General features: G+C 43.5%; 1 protein-coding gene across 8 annotated transcripts in view; it reads right to left on the bottom strand.

Annotated features, from left to right (window-relative positions):
- NDP (norrin cystine knot growth factor NDP) overlaps positions 1-19,051 on the bottom strand; it is a 36,412-nt gene extending 17,361 nt beyond the window's left edge. The window contains exons 1-8 of one of the 8 annotated variants that reach the window (XM_066979903.1): positions 18,787-19,051; positions 18,355-18,421; positions 17,087-17,188; positions 11,520-11,598; positions 9,382-9,528; positions 5,141-5,426; positions 1,421-1,562; positions 342-852 (exon numbers count right to left, since the gene is read on the bottom strand). The gene's annotated coding sequence lies outside the window, so the exon portion shown is untranslated. Of the gene's footprint in view, positions 1-341; positions 1,400-1,420; positions 1,563-5,140; positions 5,427-9,381; positions 9,529-11,519; positions 11,599-17,086; positions 17,189-18,354; positions 18,422-18,786 lie in introns of those variants that run through there. The other 7 variants (XM_048065939.2, XM_048065942.2, XM_013181343.3 and 4 more) reach the window with 7 other exon arrangements.
- Positions 19,052-19,630: the final 579 nt, after the last annotated feature.

Raw genomic sequence — 19,630 nt, 5'->3', positions numbered from 1 at the left:
TTGTCAAGCCACTAGTCCCAGATGAAAACAAGTAAGATGTATTACAGGGACACTAAGAGAGATATTTAAATCAGCTTAAAAGGTAGGATAAGAAATCTGCTTGACAGTCCCACAGGAGTCAGTCCACACATGCTGCCTTGCAGACTCATATTTGCCTCAAGAAAATTATCCCCCCCGACACACATTCGGTGTGAGTTGCTCTGCTGACACTAGAACATTTAGCTAGGGTAGCACAAACAACTGAGATTGCCCTTCACGTGGTTTGTCTTTGTTACTCTTTTTTTTTTTTTTTTTGCTACCGGACCCATTAATTTGAACTTTTATAGGATGAGTTCACTCACCTGAATCTCAGCAGGGAGATGGAGCTTTCTTCCACAGCAGGGCTCTCTCGGAGCAGTATCCGTGCTGGGGGATTGCACTCACGCTCCTCTGGTACTTTATCACTTGGCTCATAACAGCGAAACTCCTCTTTTCCCCCCAGAGAACAGCTATGCTCGCGCCCCTGACACCGAGGCAGAGCGAAGCAGTGCCCCGGCAGGCTGGGATTTCAGGGTGCTGAGAGACTCCCCCTGTCCTGCAGCGGGCTGCCGGGGGGTCCTGCGCAGCATCCTCCCGCGCCACTGACCGCCTGCACGGCCCCGCCGCACGATCTGTCGTGCCGAGGGGGTAGGCTACCTACTAAATATACCCCTCGGGGCTACAGCACAGGCAAACACCACGGCTTTCCTCATAGGCTTCAGCCAATCAAGGATGTGTATTAAATCTAGCCTAATCCATAGCCAGTGCTGTCCAGTCCGTAGTAAAGCTTCCCAGAAGTTTGGATAAATAATAACGTGCAAATTAAAAGTGCTCCTGCAAAGCATGACACACAAAGCTAGAAATAAATATTGCCTGTTGTTTCAAATTATTCTGAGCACTCCAGCAGATGACTGGCAAGAGAACAGCATGCATAAGTAGTAATAAAAGTAAACAGTTCAGCTTTAAACTAGCAGGCTTGCCTGTGTTCATAGAGCCCTATTGTAATGGGACAAAGACAGTGCTGGCGGTACCGGCGCTCTCGCTATGAGCTCAGGGCAGCACCCAGCTCGTCCATTCACTCCAAAGCCATACAGTGATAGCCAGCACAGAATTGCACACATGAGCCCGGCACACTCACAAAAACAGAAGTTTAAGCAAGTTGCTCAGAAGCACACTGTGCTACCTCTCTGCTTGCTTACAGGCATCCTTCAGGCAGAAGATACAGTTAAAGGAGGATAAGAAGGAGGCACAGGTACTAGAGCTGTGTCCAGTCTACATTATCACGGTTTAGTTAAAAACTGGCACACAGAGAACATGTGTTTGTCAGATGAAGAGGCTAAGTGCTCAGTTTAAGTCCACGAAACACTCAAAATCTGGAGGAATCTCTTATTTGTGTGCTTACCTTCAGCAAATGCTCTGCTCCTTCCTTCCCTCCAACTCTTCGGAGAGCTAAAAAGAGGTCCTGTTACTTCCAAATGCTTTTGTTCTTCTGTCCCTCTGTCACATGGCTTGCCTTTTATATTTGCAACACACAAAAGTTAGGGCTGTTATTTAAGAGAGAGAGGGAGAGAGAGGGAGAGAGAATGTCAAATGGAAAAGTGCCATTGCAGTCATATATCAATCAGGGCAGCGGCAGCAGCAGCTCACTGGCAAATGGGAATTCCACAGAAATGCGAAGCTCTTGTTATCTGAGAAATCACAAAACACCACCAGCCAAGCTCCCCTCTGCAGGGACTTATTAGTGGCAAGCTGGGAAATAGAAGGAAATGTAGGTTTTTTGTTGATGTTGTTATTGTGTCAGATCTGGAGATATGTATGCGAGGGCACATATGAGACGGTGGAATATAAGTCCTGAATAAAATTCCTTTCTAAATAAATGCACTGTGTGCAAGATAAAGCAAACCACTGTGAAGTGGGGTAATTGGAGCAAAGTGAATAATCTCAAAATAACAATTTAAAAATTTGCTATGTGTTTGCACTTGGAAAATATCCATAGGGAAACTGCCCTTTCCCTGGATTACTCATTAATATCCTTTTTATTTTTTGATGAGTTTTTCAAAGAATATTTTTACCTGTGATTGATCTCAGATATCCTAAATTCAAGCTGTTCTGCTTTACTGCAATTGGTCGGCTAAATCATCTGACATTCCCAGGCTTTCCAGTTGGGTAAGCAGGCAACCTTTTTCTGTACTAATATTTGTGGGCAAATCAGCAATTCAGATGCTTCAAACAGTCTGACCCAAAATTCAGAAATTTCACTCAAATAAACCCTTGTTTGCTCACAGAAGCTGAGTTATTTAAGATTTCAAACTGACATTGTCTTTCTGCTTTACCCACCTTCCTCCGAAGAATGCCAAGTTTGAAAACGCTCCTCCTTCAAACCTTTTACATAACTGTTGTGCCTTTTATGTAAAAATGAATGCCCTGGAGGGCTGAAGGCAGACTCCATCCAGTGGAGAAACGCACTTACAACGAGCACATCCCAAATATGTTTGGATATGCGTAGCTCCGGATGCACTGAACCTCCTTCTCTGTTCCCCAAGAGGAGCACGTTTCCCTTCCTTTTGGAGTGCCCCCTAGTCATCCTGAGGCAGTACGGGAGCCCGAGGAGGAGCAGACCTTAGCCAGTTAATTGAAAAATAGGCGACATAGCTGGCCATTCACAAGCTGGATCTGTTCAGAGGCACTGGCCAGCAGATGGACGGGGTCCTGTGTCGATTGTGTTTGAACTCTAAAGGAAAGTTGGTATTTGATGGATGATGTTATTAGCTAAATGTCTTATGTGGTATAAGATCAAAGAGCAGATGGAAATTATGCCTTAAAAATAGAATAATCTAAAAGGGGAATGGCTTGTAGATGAGTAAGCATCATGGAAACAATAAAGGAGACATTCTTTGGCTTGCCTTGCTGCAGAGCCAGGTTTGGCTGGTGGGATAAGCAAATGATCCACTTAGGATCCAGATCCTTGGGACGTGAGTTTTGCTGCACATTTTTCCCCTCATATTCAGTGTTTACTTTGTTTGGACTCAAAGAGAGGAATGGCCAACAGGTTGAAGGAGGTGACTGTCCCCCTCTGCTCTGCCCTTGTGAGGCCCCACTTGGAGTGCTGCATCCAGGTCTGGGGACCCCAGCACAAGAAGGATGTGGGACTGTTAAAGTGAGTCCAGAGGAGGGCCACAAAGATGCTCAGACGGCCAGAGCACCTCTCTCCTATGACGAAAGGCTGAGGGAGATGTTCAGCCTGGAGAAGAGGACTCTGGGGAGTCCTCATTGCAGCTTTTCAATACTTAAAGGGGGCTTATAAAAAAGACAGACAGCAATTTTTTGCTCAGGCAGATAATGATAGGACAAGGGGGAATGGTTTTAAACTAAAAGAGGGGAGATTTAGATTAGAGGTTAGGAAGAAATTCTTCACTCAGAGGGTGCTGAAGCACCGGAACAGGCTGCCCAGAGAAGCTGTGGATGCCCCATCCCTGGAGGTGCTCAAGGCCAGGTTGGATGGGGCCTTGGGCAACCTGTTCTGGTGGGAGATGTCCCTGCCCATGGCAGGGCTGGAACTTTAAGGTCCCTTCCAACCCAAGCCGTTCTATTATTCTGCGATTCTATGATTAAGTCAGATGTGGGTTTCTCTCACAGACTGCATGTGTCACAGGGTAGACAATGGCACAGCTCAACAGTATCTTTGCCTTGCTGGAGCTGCAGGCTGAAATGCCACCAACCTTCTGTCATTGCACTTACATTAAACAGATAGACTACCCGGAAAAATAGTTTTTAATTTAGCCAACTCCTGCTTTTTGAACTAAAGGAATTGGCCCTTTGGTCATTCAGCTGCCATATCCACTTGTCTCTTGTTATTTGATTTTCCATGGAAAAAACATGTGTATTATTTTTCCATGGGAAGGGTGTGGTTCACATGCCTGGTTGCTCACACTTAGGACCTGCCATGTCCAAGACAAAAGCCAGGCTAAGTAGCTCCTGGATGAAATTTGCCAGGAGATAGTAGATAATTCATTTGCCATCCTTACTGCAAATTATGTTCCTTAAGTTCTTACTAGTGCAACATATGTTTGTTTTCTTTGTGTCATTTATAGGAGACAATATCCATATTAGTTACTTGTTGGGTGCTAGGCTTACTTTAAATGATCATTAATTATCAGTTACATGTCAAACAGGTATTTTTGAGAAGTAGTACTCAGTTGTTTTCTACCACAATTACAGCTTCCTAATACAGGAAAATCTGCAGACATTGGACTAATTTTTATTTTTTTTAATTAAAAATGGCTTTCAATTTTTCATCTTCAGCTTCAAGTCCATCTTTCCCAGTAAGTAGGAGTTAATCAGCAGTTAATTGACCTCACAGACTGGCAACTTATAAACTGACACCCTCATTGAATGTCTGAATGAATTTACACAAGATTGCAAGCACAAAAGTATAAAATACAGCCTTTCCCCTCCTCCCAAACTCCCCAAAAGTTGTGGCCTATAACTTTTTCATAGTTGTTCATAAATCTTCATCTTCTCTTAACCACTGTCACTTAATCCTTCCATGAAAACAGTATTTTAAATAAACAAATAAAAGCGGAAAGAACGGATCAGAGCTAGGTTTTCAAAGATGATTAGACATCTGAGAAGACCACAGATGTTTGATAAGATTTCCAGAAGATCTAAAGATCCTGCTCCCATCCCAGTTTTAATCTGAGTTCTCTTCGGGGGAATTTGCCTCACCTTGCAACAGTCACCTGAAAACTACGTTTAGGCTCTCCCAACAGCAAATGGAGAGTTTCCATTCCAAATTGCATTCATTTCAGGCCAGTTTAAGGTGGTCATCAGTAACAGTCTTTCTCCTCGTGAACAAAAAAAAGATAATTTGCTAAATTAGTTGGACAAAATACCAATTTTTTAGATAGGTAAAACTAAGCAGGATAAATACCACCCAGAAGGACTGAAGCAGTAGTTTTGAAGAGATGGAGAACCACTTCTGGAGTTCTACCAACATTCATGGCTCTATCCTCATGAAACGCATTGTAGCTCTGTAGCCCTAATTTACTTGCTTCCCTATTCCACCTCGATATGCCCTATAAGACTCAATGCTTGTTCTCAGAAAACATTGTACTACCATTACCTGCAATTTAGTAGAACTGAATTCTTTGCCTCATTGGCATCATCAACTTTGCATTGCCTCCTCAAAAGAGCAGGATTTCATCTCCACATAGTGCGCTTGTTGTGGAATGCATTCTGAGTTCTGCAGCAAAATAAGCCTTAAGTTTCACTTTGAAGGATTTTCCGGTGCTGCCAGTTCATAGTCTTTGTTGTGCAATTTTTGCTTTCTGAGACAATGGATAACAGACCTCCATATCATCAAACGTACTGTCAGAAGAGGCACTACTTGGTGTATGTGCTGGTTGCATCTGTGAAGGCCATGAATAGAATATATTTTCAAGGACAATCTTAAAATTTAGGTATGTACTTACGCATAGACACAGACATGCATGCTATTTCTGCAAGCAATTAGAGTGGGCAGGATGTATAGGAATACAGCTCATGGAAGGATGATGCGTTGTTCGATTATTGAATTGATAAAGGGTGGACTATATTAGGGACTTGACTATTTGTATTCTTTTTACAGCTGGGAATGTAGGGGGAACTGAAAGAATTGTAATGATGGGGAAGGGTCTATAGTAACAAGTAACACAATATTTATATAATGAGCATATATTTTGTACAGACAAAAGATACCCAGAATCCTCAGAGGAGCTATTTTCTATTTCTTTTAGTAATCCAAATAAATATTAGGTAAATCATAAATCTAACACATAAAATTACACACCCATGCACATTAACCCAGGATCAGGTCGCACAAATGTCTATCCAGCCAACAGATGCTTTTCACACCTTATGTCATCCTGCCATGCATTCCCTGAGATTCATTTTGCAAAGTTATTTAAACACCTACCTGCGTATATTATTCCATAATCTAAATGGGCCTCTTCTTTTAGTATTTCTTTGAATACATGAATGAGTGTTGTTAAGAGACAGTATCTGGAAGTGTTTATTCAGTGGCTTACACATATGTCATTACTATAGCAAAGCACCCTTCGTTTAGGGACTAAGGCTGCTATAAAGAATACTGTGAAAATTGGGTCTGGACTATTTGCTTATTTGTTTTACCACAGAATTCAGACAGGCATATTGCCTGCAGATGAAACGCACATTTTTTTTTAAATGCTGTGAAACTGCATCTGTACCGTGTTAGTGTGCCCCAGAGTTGGTGTCCCCTTGGTTTCTTCAGCAAAGCAGTGGGAGCCAGTCATGTAGGTCTCCCCTGGAGTATGCTGCCTACAGGAGGCAAATGATGCTGGAGTACCAGTGCTTAAAGAAGACAAGCTCAGGAGCCTGGCTGGGAAAACAATATACTAGGGAGAGATCTTGGATGAACATGGCTTGGATGTGGCTGTGGAAGGGGGGTGGGTGGTGATTCGGCTGGGGAAGGTTAAAGTGATCTGAGTACATGAAGTCACTGCTCTGCCCTCCTGCCATTAATCCCACTCAAACTCCCCTGCACTCACCACAGAGTCCTGACAAATGGGTTGTATTGGAGAAGTGAAGAAGCCTGGATTCCTACACATTTTTAAGCCTATGTCCCTCATAGTTACCCACTCAGGTTTCGGCACTACGTTACCTTCAGCTCCCTGGCCCCTGCATCTCCTAAGGATGTGGTGTCCCACCATGCCTCCATAGTACCTTTTGCTCCCTCCCACAGAAATTTCTACTTCTTTTTAAAGCTCCTACCAGCGTACTGAGCAAGGGGCAGTGTGCCCTCACTGGTGAGCATGCACACGCTCATCATCTGTAGTGTTGCAGCTCCTCACCTCGGACTGCTGAAGCGTGTGTGCTTCAGTTCCCTTCTGCCAGATATCAACAGCATGCAGCACTCTTGCCTAGAAGCCATGCCTCCTTACATGTCCAAGAATTTATCAAGAAACTTAGTTTTCTCTGAGACCTCTGCCTTGCTGTAAAATTGGTTGAAATTATTTGGCTGGCTGTAAAGCCATCAAGAGAGACTAGGGTGAGGGGTGGTAGACAGAAAGGCAGCTCAATCCTGTAAGAAAATCATGAATGAGAGAGTAAAGATGCCTTTTTTCTACCTTCAGATTTTTAGAAGATAGTGTCTCTTTCCCCTCGAAGAGACTATGGCCACCATAATCCCTATCCCCATCTCCTTTGGAGTGACTGGATGCACCACTCTGGATGTCCAGGCAAAGGGTAAATCATGTATAAACAGCACAGGCCTGACTACTCCATGGGGCTGCAAGCACATCATCCTACCTTCCCAGATCATTTTAACCATTAGTCTGAAGATGTGGTGCTAATGTTTGTTCCTAAGTTCTTGTTTAAGAGTCAAATCTTAGGGCACTGCAATGGGAAAATGCTGGTCGGCATTTCTACCACACTCTGACTGCCATTGCCACTTCTTTGTATCTAATGAAGAAAGAGGAAAGTTGCTGTGTTTCTGTGAATCTCAGTGATATGGATCAACAGTTCTACAGATACTTGTGGGATTTCTCTGCCCTTCCTGAAGTTAGAAATCTCAGACCCAGCTAATCGCTCTTGGTTCCTCTTATTGTCAGTGGAAACTACAAATAGGTGCTGCTCAAAGGGCTGTTTATTTGCTGATGCTAGGATGAGGTGGAACTGCCCCTTGGCAGTATCTGTTTCGTTCTATTAATAACAAAGGAAGACAAGAGTGTTGGCCAAGATGCCAAGAGTTCTGGTTTACTAATCCAGCTGTTGGATGCCTTGGTTATGGCACATGAATTCCACCTTAAAAGTTGCTTGAAATTATCGTATAAGCATATGCCGTGTATACATAATATGCCAGATATCCATAGTTGTGCATAGGTCCATGCTAAGTATTTTGCTTTTTTTCCTGAGGCTGCAGGAAAGTTTTGTGTCAAACAGTGTGGGATAATAACACTTGATGTGCAGTGCAGAGTCTGCAGTGTATTTCTTCCATCTGTTGGAGGGAGGAAGAAATACACTGCAAAGATTTGTAGCCTGTCAAATGCTTATCTGAGTATCAAAGAGCAGTTACGATGTGTCCTGTGGGATCTCCAAACCACATCTAAAAGTAGACTCTATTAACCCTAGTCTCTTGTGGGAAGGAGTCTTAATCATGCCCCTCATGGGTTTCTTGTGTGGAGTTTGAGACCTTGGAATACAGCCTACCTGTGGTGTCTCTCCTCCCAAGGAATTTCTCCCATGCTTCTCCAGCATTTACATCTCTACCTCCCCATGTGGGTGATACATGATGCACCTTGGGTATCAGAGTTGGTTTATACCCTACCATCCCAAAAGTTTCTGAGGGTGAAACTGTAGCTTCATCTCCAGTAGGGTTTGCACAAGAGAGAAAGAAAAAACTAACTCAGGTGGCAGGAGTTACTCCACTTACTTGAAAAGAGTTTTGTTGCCTTCCTCGGTATATCAGGTGTAGGAGTGTGATTTGAACAACATTTATGGAATGACAAGAACTCTTCCATAATTTCACTTATAGCAGCAAAAATGACCTGGCAAGATACAACCGGATTCTAATAATGGCAACCTTATTTTGTTATAGCCCTGTGAAAGTGAAAATCAGCCCCAGCTGTACAATTTGGGTTAAAATTGGAGGGCAGCTTGCCGTATGTGAAGTTGCTGAGAAGAAATGCTATTTAGAGCAGGAAATTGGTGATTCATAATTGACATTAACTCTAGTTACCCTCCAATGTGCATGCTGTACTTCATGTGAAATTATTATAACCAAAGAAAGGCCCTTCCCTTGAGCAAGTTCAAGTTAATGTTTAGGAAACCATTTAAGTTATTATTAGGACAAAAGTCATTATGGTGGAATGGTCGGATGCTCAGATTGTGCCCTCAGTTGCAAAACCTGTGCATTTAAATACTTCTTTTCAGGTAGCTCTTCAGACATGCTCATTTTGGCCTACCCACTGAAATTTCAGCCTCGCAAATGTCCCCAGTACAAACTCTCAGCGTTTTTTAAAAACAGCTAGAGATCAGTCAAGCTCTTCCTGGGGACAGCTTCCTAACTGCGCCCAGATTTGTGCTAGCCTTTGGTTTCACACATCATTCTGCACTCATATGAACTCCTCGGGCCACAGCGGCTGGAAACAGGGCCCCAAGGACATGTCTGTACCCAGTTGTGTGCAGGTCCCAGCTTTGATGCACCATGTGTGGGCAGACACCAAAATTGCAGAAGGCAGCTTGTGGAAATTCAGAGACTGCCCAGGGGCCAGATCCTCACCTAACAGGAGATGACAAGGCTCTGAGGCCTTTGGGGTGGCCTGTGACCCTGCAGTAGGTGCTAACCTGGTACCAGGCTGATGTCCACCTCGGCAGCCGGGTGCTCTGCCTCCTGGTCTCCACAGCAGAGGAGCCCACCGAGCTTCCTTAGAGTGCTGCAGTTTATTCAGTCCAAATGAACATGTGAACTTAATTACTCCACCGTCCTGTAAACTTAGAATAAGGGATTAAATAGATCTTGTTATGGATTTTGATATGAGTGAAATTTTGGCAAGTTATGCAATTTTTATGAGCTTTTTTTTTTTAAATGAAAGCAAGAACATCTTTCCTTCTGATATAGAAGATGCCTCAAGCTGCAAGCATAAATCAGAGGCAGACTTCAGGCACAGAAAGAGAGAAGAGACTCACATGGTTATAAATTCAAGCATCTTTGAACGTGAGAAAAGCACTGTAAACCACTGCCACACTATTACCACTAAAAAGGAGAGATTTGGATTCCTCTCTCCAAGGCAAAGTCCTCTGCAGGCCCAGGGGACTGAAGATGCTGGGCCATGGCTGCTTAAGATCTCCCAGTCCTGGCTGCCAGGCCTGAGCTGGCTTTTTTCAAATAGAGGACAGACAAAGGAAAGTTTGCCCTCATGTGGCAGAGCTAAAGCTTCAGAGCCTCCCTTGCAATTGCTGCCTGGGACAAAGCCTGGGAGGTTACCGCAGGAAGCAGAATAAACTCCAGGGAAAGGAATTGGGATTTGCCAAGCGAAGGAAGTCAACTAGGACAGACAAGCTGATGAAAGGTCAAGCAGAGACTGTGAGACACCTCAGGAAAAAGCCCTGAGGAGGAAAGGCAAGCCAAGCCTGCACTGGGAGGTGCTGGAAGAGCACATACGATAGCCTCGTCTTCTCAAGCTGCAGCTAATGCCCAGCATTTGGGAAAAAGATGCAAGAATTGCTGCAAATCACATGGTCTGTGAAAGAATAAACATGAAATTATGGTGCACAGCATGGGTGAGGAGGATGGCAGCAGCACCGTTAGAGGGAAGGGGCTTATTCACAGGAGTAATGAAAAATGTTGTGGCACAAGATAAATGGACAATCAGCCCCTAGGCAAATGGAAATAATCAATTTTCAGCTGGACAGAGCTGCACAAGCTGATAAGGTGTCTGACAGGGTTACGAGCACTGAAAGAAAAGCTACAGGCAGCATAACATAAGAAAAGAAAGGGCTCAGAATGGGTTGTTTCCCACTGAAGGAGATAAAGGCATGTGTAAATGAAAGAGAGTTCATAACAGTGTCAAGGATTTTTAAAATGTCACATCCTTGATCTCATCCAAAGGGTGAATGCACTGGAACAAAACAATAGCGTAAGAGGCGGAGGAGCTCCAGGGAATAGAGATGCTCGCCGCAAGCTGTAGAGCAGACCACAGCAGCACCTCTCCCTCTCCATCCCCACCCAGGCCAGGGGCATGGGCAGCAAGCCCAGGGCTGGGAACCAGTGGTCCAGGGAGAAAGCCAACCCGTGGGGGGCCCACACCCACCCACAGGAGGGAACATCGCTTACTGAGTGGATGAAGAAAATGATCTGAAGAGAGCATGTTTTCCTCTTCTCCCAGAGGGCAGTGGCTTTTAGGACATGGCTGATGTTACACGCTACACTTGACACGCCGCTCTTGGGCAGGAGCCCTTCCTAAAACTGAGCATGCCTTCAGCACCCTGGTTTAGGAGATGTTCTTGCCTCACTCTGCAGTGACTGAAGCTGGAAGTATTTTTCAAGAAACCTGCCATGAAAATCCACCTTTGGACTGCATAAAGCTTCCTGGTCTCTCTAAGCAGTCTTACTGTCAAAAGGGAAGAAGATGTACAGATCTGAGAGCTTGGTCAGTGACTGCCACAGGTGCTGCCCAGGCTGCTGCCCCATAGCCAGTGGCTCAAGTTGTTGGCCAGGGTGAAGGCACCTGGTTTTCCCACTCCCTACCAAGCAATGAAGGGAAAATTTTAAATCCTAAAAGAAGTCTTTCAAGGTTAAAGGACACAGGAAGGGAAGGAAAGGTCTGGGCATGTTGCTGTGTAGAAGAGGCTGAGGCACCAAGCTCAGGTGTGGTTCCCTGCTGGTCCATGCTGTGTTACTCTTGCCCACCCCTTGGCTCTTTTCTGGACCACCCCACCCAGCTGCCTCCAAGAGAAATCTCAGAGAGGGAATCCAGACTTACCGATGCTGTGTGAGCCTGTGGCCTTGGGTCTGGGACTCAGATGCATACACACGGATGGGGACTGAGGAACTGAAAAACCCTGGAGAATAGGCAGAAAGATCTGGTGTTTACCAGGCATTGCACCTGATGTAAGAACATCTGACAAGGGCACAGCCTTGTGGGCATCTGTCAGACCCTGGAGTTTGGAATCATAGAATCATAGAACCATTAGGGTTGGAAAAGGCCTCCAAGATCATCTGGTCCAACCATCCCCCTCCCACCAATGTCACCCACTAAATCATGTCCCTAAGCACCACGTCCAGCCTTTCCTTAAACGCCCCCAGGAACAGTGACTCCACCATCCCTGGAAATGCAGCCAATGGTGCTTGTAAGCCCCTGCCCAGTCTGTCCCTCTGCAGCAAGCTGGTGCTCCAGAGCGCAGGACAGCCGGTGGGTTTGCTGCTTCCTAACAGCACCAGTGCAAATACCTCAGGTAAGACCAGCATCTTCACTCAACTGTGAAATAATTAGTACATTGCCTATGTGCTATTAACTTCCATGTTGTAGTTTGTTCCTTGTTATGGTTATTGCGTTTAACCTGGTAGGAAAGAAACAGGAAGCGAATTTTGGAGGTTCTTGTAAGACCTAGCTGCAGTTATGGTTGTGAGTTGTAGAGTTTCTTGCTGTGCTGTGATGACCACTTACAACTCAGCCATGAACAAATGCATGAATGAATGAATGAATGAATGAATGAATGACACAGACCTTTGTCAGGTTTCCTGGCCATGAGATCTGAACTCTGAGCTCCATACACGCATCCAAAGATAATAAAAGCTCCAGTTATCCACGCCCTCTTCTACCGTGTTCCCTTTGCTGAATTGAGACACTGCGAAGCTTCAACCTATGTAAGATCAAATTCATATTGCAATCTACTTCCAGCCTGTAAATTCCAATGACTGTAGGAGATGCTTTGTAACCAGAGTGCCTCATCCTGCTAGCTCACCCCTGCAATTTCAAAGGACCACTCTGGAAAGTAAGGTGGTAAGACTGTAACTCCAGCTTGCAAAAAGTGGGGGCCAGTTTCACAGTTAAACCTGCTTGCACTTATGCAATCAGTGAGGATTTCCTAATTTTGCAGCTGCTGTAACTTTACCCTTCTGGTTATACTGCGACAGCATCTTATTTGTTATTTTCAGTACATATTGATCTAATAAATCCAATGAATGGGATGGAGCAGTTTTATTGTTTCAATACTTATAACACGTAGGACTCTAATTTCTCATGGTAAATTTGGGAGGGGATCATAGCTGTGCTCTAGGCTTTCTAAAAACCTCTGGAGTTCGTGGATGCAGTATTTATAGTTTATTGTCATGTTGTTGAATGTGGAAAAGGGATGGCCAGTCTGCAGGAATTACCGTTTTGTTATTTTGTTTTTTTTTTATTGTTTTGGCTCAAAACAGAGGGCCCTCAAAATTAAGTATTGAAAAGAGAGATAGTCATAGCCAGCGAGACCAATTGTTTTAGTGACACCGACCTGTACACAACACAAATGATATCGATGTAGTAGCAGTAGAACATACTGACGTGTGCCATGAAGGCACTGTGGCACTGCAGCCTCTGTTATCTCTGCACTTACCATACATGCCTGAACTGCCTGTCCCTGGATTCATAATCTGTAAATAGTCATGCAAGCTCACCATTCTGGTATATCTAAGACATGAATTAATGCTGCAGGGCCACCCTGGAAGTAGGTCAAGCCCACCCAACTGTCTGGAGGACCTGTACTGTAGACAAAACATTGGCTTTTTGGCACTATGTCTTCTAAAGATGCTTACAGCATAGTTAGGTAACACGGCAGGAGAAATACCCGTCCTTTCCACATCCAAATCCCTCCACTGTTAACACCAGAGGTGAATTAGTTTCCATATCTCCCACAGGAATGAAAAGTGATCCATTGCTGCTGCTGTTGGAGACAGGATGCTGGCTGATGTGGATCTCTGCCTGGTGCAGTGCTGCCATTCTTAGGGTTTTATGATCGATATAGCATGATATGATACAGCATGACACGGCATGGCACAACAGTTCACTGAATTACATGAATCAAATTAGGAAATCCAAATGGTTTTGCTTTTCCAAGAGAAAACTTTTCAAAATTATTAAAATCAAATCTCTAATTAATAAAAGCAATATCATGGGTTGTTGATGTTGTTTGTCTGGGTATTTGGGTTGTGGTTTGTTGTTTTTTTTTTTTCTTTCTGAGATGGTTACATTTTCACAGATCATTCCATTTACATTTATTCTGTAATTTCCTGGAGAAAATGACACTGATAGACAACAGAAATGATGTCTTCTGGAATTTTATAACAGTAAAATTACAATGCAGATTCTCTGTAGTGGTAAATCAAATCAATTTACTTCAATGGCCTAGTCTACCAAGCTTGAGAGGCTAGCTCTATCTGTCTAGTTTGTAAGGAAGTGAAGAACATCTTTGTTCAGCACAGCAGTCTCAGACTGCTTGTAACACTCAAGCACTGATATCTCTATATAAGCATTTTCTGTAAGTACCATTGCCAATTCTGATTTTCCAGGTGAAGGCAGACACCTCGCTAAAATGCTAAAATCATTTATTACACATCTTGAAGGAGAGAGTTTGTTGGCATCCTCCTGTGCAGGGAGACATGCTCTGATCCCAAAGTATTCCATCCATGGCATAGATGAAACACCACCTGCTTTGAAGTTTGGAAGACTATATAATTTTTAATTTATGTAGATTACCATCTTCTCTGGCACAGGAACAGCACAGGAAAAAAAAACAAGAAGCAAAAAGCTTTGTAACTGTTCACAGCAGGCATAACTACATCTCATTTATGACAGACAGCTAATAACATAGTTTTTCTTCCAAATAGACAACTCCTCCCAGGAGCTGTGCAATGACTTAATTTCTATGGCCTTAAATGGAAGGATTGTCTGCAGTCAACACACTAATGCTACCAAATCAGAAATAAAAAAAAAAAAAAGTCCAGAAGATCTGATAAAACCCATCTGGTAATTCTGATGCGTACACCAGACCGGAAACCTACAAATAAGAGAGAAACCCACCAGTCAACAGCTAATTCATTTGCAGACCTGCAGCTGGTAGAACTCCATCAGCAGCAGTGCCCCCCAGACACACCGGAACAGGCAGGAATGTCCTCAGGGAAGATGAGCTCTAGTGCTCACATCACCATGTCAGAGGCCTCCTGATGCACCTGAGTTGCCATCTAAGTGGTGGTGGATCCCAAGCAAAAAGCAAAAATCCTACCATTCTCAGAAGTTTTTACAATGGGCAGGGGCCGTTGTAAAAAACGGACAGAGAAAAAAAAAAAAAAGTGATTGATGCCAGAGGAAGCCATGAAATGAGCTCAGGTTTGGGGGTTGCAGTGGAGACAGGGCAGAACCAGCACTGGTTCCCAGTTGTTGGCCCAGGTGCAACTGCTCACAGCATCCAGAGCATCAGGATCCTACACTTCTACTCCTTTATAAACACAGTACATCTATAGGGCAGTGTTTTTTAGGGGAAAAAAAATAATAATTGAAATGACTTGGGGTATTCCCTGTCACCTGTGCTATGTCCCTCAAATTATTTGGCTTTATATACAAGCTTAGGGGGCAAAGGTTCCAGGTAAGCAACAAATCCTTACTTGGCATCATGCATGCTGCAACATCCAAAGGTAAGACCCGAGCTTGTAAATCTAATTTGAAAGTTTATGTTCTGGTCTTTAACTCATGCAAAGGTCGGGGGGGATAAACAATCCCTTCAGCCCTTTGCAGGAAACTCTGGCTGAAGCCAGCACCATGCTCCACCTATATGAAGAAGTGGGGGTCTGGCAGGTCATCTGGGAGCAAAGCCCCCCAAAAACCAAACCTCCCAGCTTCAGCCTTTGTGCCTCCCCAGAGACGTGCAGTAGGGTACCACCACCCACAACACAATGGGGCAATTTTGGCATCTGGGGACTGAAATCACATGTGAGAAGGAAAAAAATGCAAGGAGTTGGGCAGAGAAGCCTCAACTTGAGGCAGGCAGTGATGGACCCTCTCAGGAGGTCACCCATCCTGCAGCTGCAGAAAGGAGGTGAGGCAGGAGCCTCCTCCTAACACATCTGTGGGATGCCCACACCATCCAGACACCTGCCCGGCACCAAATGCTGGGAACCAGAAGGCAAATGTCTTCAGGCAGTCTATGGGGTCTTTCGGTTTTGAAACACTGAGTCACGTGTAGAGGTCTGCAAAGGTCAATGTAGGGTTGGAAGCTTTGGGGAATCACTGCGTGACTTTTATTTTTAAGTCTTGGTTCATGTGTGCTTTGGATTAAACACAAGGATGGTGCAAGTAGTTTTTTTTTTTTCCTCCTCTGCCACATAACTGCAGAGGCTGTACACCCAGATCAAGGCAATGTACAGTTCTCATTTAGATTCAAGTACGGTGCCAGTAACTGTTAACAAGTGTTACTCAGCAAATTCTTCTTTTTTTTTCTTGTTTGCTTTCCAGATGAAGGCTGTGTTTCAGACCTTTTCTTGATGGGGAAAACCAACCTGTCTACTGTTCTTTTCTCATTTTTTTCTCCCCTCAATAGTGAAACACAACCTTCATGCAAGGCTCTCAAAGGAACGTAAAGTTTCCTTGGTTTTCAAAGAGAAGCAAAGTAATTTTTTTGTGTTAAGACTGTGTTCTGACATGAAACGTGATTAAATGTCATCTTCTGTTTGTCTGCTATGTCCTTATAAATTAAGTTATCAAAATGGTGTTCTGCAAATTTAGTCTTAAGTAATCCCAACCTGTTTTATTTCCTTTGCCCCATTTCTTACTTTATATTAAATTTTGAAAATTGTTTTTAGAACTTCCTGGAATAGGAACAAAAATGATTCAGCTCACTGCTGGGTGGAGGAGAGAAGTGTTTGGTAGGAAGAGAGGTGGGGGGAGATAGGAAGAGCAAACAAGGGAAAAAAATGTATTTACTGAATCTCTAACTTTCAAGTGTCCAACCTACAACTGGTGTTGCCAGCCTGGCCTGACAGTTCTACATTTTCTTTTGACATTCAAAGATTAAGGGAGTCATATTTATATGCAATAGTACCAGCAGGCAGTCAGCTCTGGTCTCTCCCCACCTCTTTGGGACTTGTTGCCAAAGTGATACCATGGAAACTGCATCGCAGAAATGGCAGGGAACATGCACCCATACCAGAGACCAGTTATTAACTAATCTCCTGATTTAAGGCGATATTGAAATCATCTCCAGTCCTGCTTCTCTTCTATACCGAGTGGTTGCAGACAGACATTTGCTTTTTATCTCTAGATTTGTATTTTGTTTCTCCCTTAAAATTTTGGTAAGGACACAAGTAAGGATATCACTTAATGGCTGCTGTTTGTTTTATAAAGTAAACATGAAACAATTGACGGTAAGTTTCAAGTTCGTAGTGCTTTACTGGGGTTTGATTCGAAAACCACTAAAAATCTACTTAAAAGCACTTCACTTTCTAAAGGTTTCTGAAATGTATCCAAAACTGACTTGCAAAAGTAACATATCAATGTTGCCTTTATTTATCATTTACCTTTTGATCCTGTGTCTTGTGGCTGTAAGTTCATTTAAGTAACATGACTTGTTGGTAGGTAAGATCAACCTCAAAGCTTTCTCTTCACTGGAAATACCCACCCTAGATGGCAAATGGAAACAGACACATGATAGGCTTCAAAGGAAGGAGGAATGGGAGGGAAGGAGGGAGGGAGGGAGGGAGGGAGGGAGGGAGGGAGGGAGGGAGGGAGGAAGGAAGGAAGGAAGGAAGGAAGGAAGGAAGGAAGGAAGGAAGGAAGGAAGGAAGGAAGGAAGGAAGGAAGGAAGGAAGGAAGGAAGGAAGGAAGGAAGGAAGGAAGGAAAGGAAGGAAGGAAGGAAGGAAGGAAGAGACGGAAGAGAAAGGAAGGAAAGAAGAGAAGGAAGAGAAAGGGAGAAAGGGAGAAAGAGAGAGAGAGAAAGAGAGAAGGAGAGAAGGAGAAAGAAAGAAAGAAAGAAAGAAAGAAAGAAAGAAAGAAAGAAAGAAAGAAAGAAAGAAAGAAAGAGAAAGAAAGAAAGAAAGAAAGAAAGAAAGAAAGAAAGAAAGAAAGAAAGAAAGAAAGAAAGAAAGAAAGAAAGAAAGAAAGAAAGAAAGAAAGAAAGAAAGAAAGAAAGAAAGAAAGAAAGAAAGAAAGGAAGGAAGGAAGGAAGGAAGAAAGGAAGAAAGGGAAGGAAAAGGAAGGAAAAGGAAGGAAAAGGAAGGAAAAGGAAGAAAGAGGAGGAATGGCATGAAGGAAAATGAAGGGTTTTTTATAACCTTGATTTAACATCCAGTCTGAGCCAAACCTGTTTTTCAGAATATGTTTCCTTGGGGGCTTATAATGAGACTACTACAGAGAAACCAGCGTGATCTGACACAGCATAAACTGTTCAGCAGCCTGCTGAAAACACAAATAGCTCACAATGACAGGAGAATCAAACTGTAACTGCCTGGAATGTGAGATTATAAAATGCAAGATTATAAAATATCAAGATCCAAATTAAAATTCAATATATTTGTTGAAGTTGTCAGCAAAGTGATAACGGACTATTGGAAAATACTCAGTGCATTCCATACAGTTGCTAACAGCAGCCTTTGGACAAGGAAAGAAGTTGCAAGTTTAAAATAAAAATAAACATTCAAAAAAAAAAAAGTCTTCTGATGTCAATCCAAAGTATTCCAAAAATGGAAAATGTAATGGGAAGCAAGTAGTGAAAAGCCAGCTCTGGAGGGGTGAACAAAGGCAACTGTAGCCTCTCACAATGATGCCTCAAAGGCAAAGACAACTTACCCTTAAACAGAGGGTTCTTCAAGAGGTACTTTCCTGTGACACCATGCCCTTGCAAAATCTGTGGTACCTAGAGATTGCAGTATTTAAAGGAATTTGCTATCAGAAACTGCTATCAGATTAGGTAATGTCATATGTACAAAGTTAAACGTCAAAGAGAGAACTAGCCAGCCTGCTAAGCTAGCCATTAGTGTTAGTGAAGATAGCTAACAGCACTAAGGTATCCCTATTCAGGAAAGCAGTTAAACAAATATTTAGATTGAGCACACAGCTTCAGTATTCACTTAAACGATTTAATACACTGAGACCAGATTAATGAAATTCAACTGCTATTCATCCTGCAGCACAAAAGTGTGCTCCATACCATAGATATGAAAGCAAATAAGATAAAAGGAAAGTTGAAATAAAAAAAAAAAAAAAAGAGGTGCTACTTACCTGTGCTATGCATTTTGTCTTTTTTATGGAGCCATTTGTAATCATTCCTAAGCATGGTTTGCATTAAGGCTGGATCACAAATGACACCTACCATGCAGCTGTTTACATCTGGCTCACAGGTGTTGGAGTGGTGCTTGCCAGGAGCAGATGGACGCCTTAGAGGGACCTCTCAGAGCCGAGATGCGGAGCCAAAGAGGAGGAAAGGGAGAGGGTCTGTTCCCTACTGCTGTTACCTCCCCATTAAGCCTCCTCTTACGAAATGCCAAGTTGAACAGTCAAGTTGAGTTGAACAGAACTACTGGATCAAGTTGAACAGAAATACTGGATGGAAAGCTCTCCTGATTTTCCTCTTAGGTACTGAAAAGTGCAGTAGTGAATACACCCAGACAGGGCAAGTCAACAAGGAGAAAAAAAGGAAAAAAAAAAAAAAAAAAAAAAAAAAAGAGCATGGACTTTATTGTATGGTAACTCAGGTAAAGCTGCCAGCAACAGGAGTTCAAAGCACAGCCTGTGGCTGCCCTGGGATTGCAGTCAGCTGTCCTGACTGCTTCTCCTGCTCCAAGGGCCAGAATTGGGCCAAAAAGCTGCCAAACAGTCCCTGGGGCCTGGCAATACGATTCATACACAAACCAAGAAGCCCTCCACATGGCAAGTCCAGGTGGCCCCCCGGTGCTTCCTTCTCTAGCTGCTCTCCTTTTGCTTCACACTCTGTACGGACTTTTTCTCCAAGTTGCCCCTAAGGCCTCAGTGAGAAGCCTCCCAATGGATCCAGCACGTGCTAAAAACCCTCCTGTATCACAAAGAGCTTAGTGCTTTGGCTCCCCACAGGCTGAGCAGCTAGCCC

Source organism: Anser cygnoides, chromosome 1 (genome assembly GCF_040182565.1).
Source record: "Anser cygnoides isolate HZ-2024a breed goose chromosome 1, Taihu_goose_T2T_genome, whole genome shotgun sequence".
In the NCBI taxonomy this organism is placed as follows: Eukaryota; Metazoa; Chordata; class Aves; order Anseriformes; family Anatidae; genus Anser; species Anser cygnoides.
Note: the sequence above shows the minus strand (reverse complement) of the source record. Positions and strands in the feature narration are given on the sequence as shown.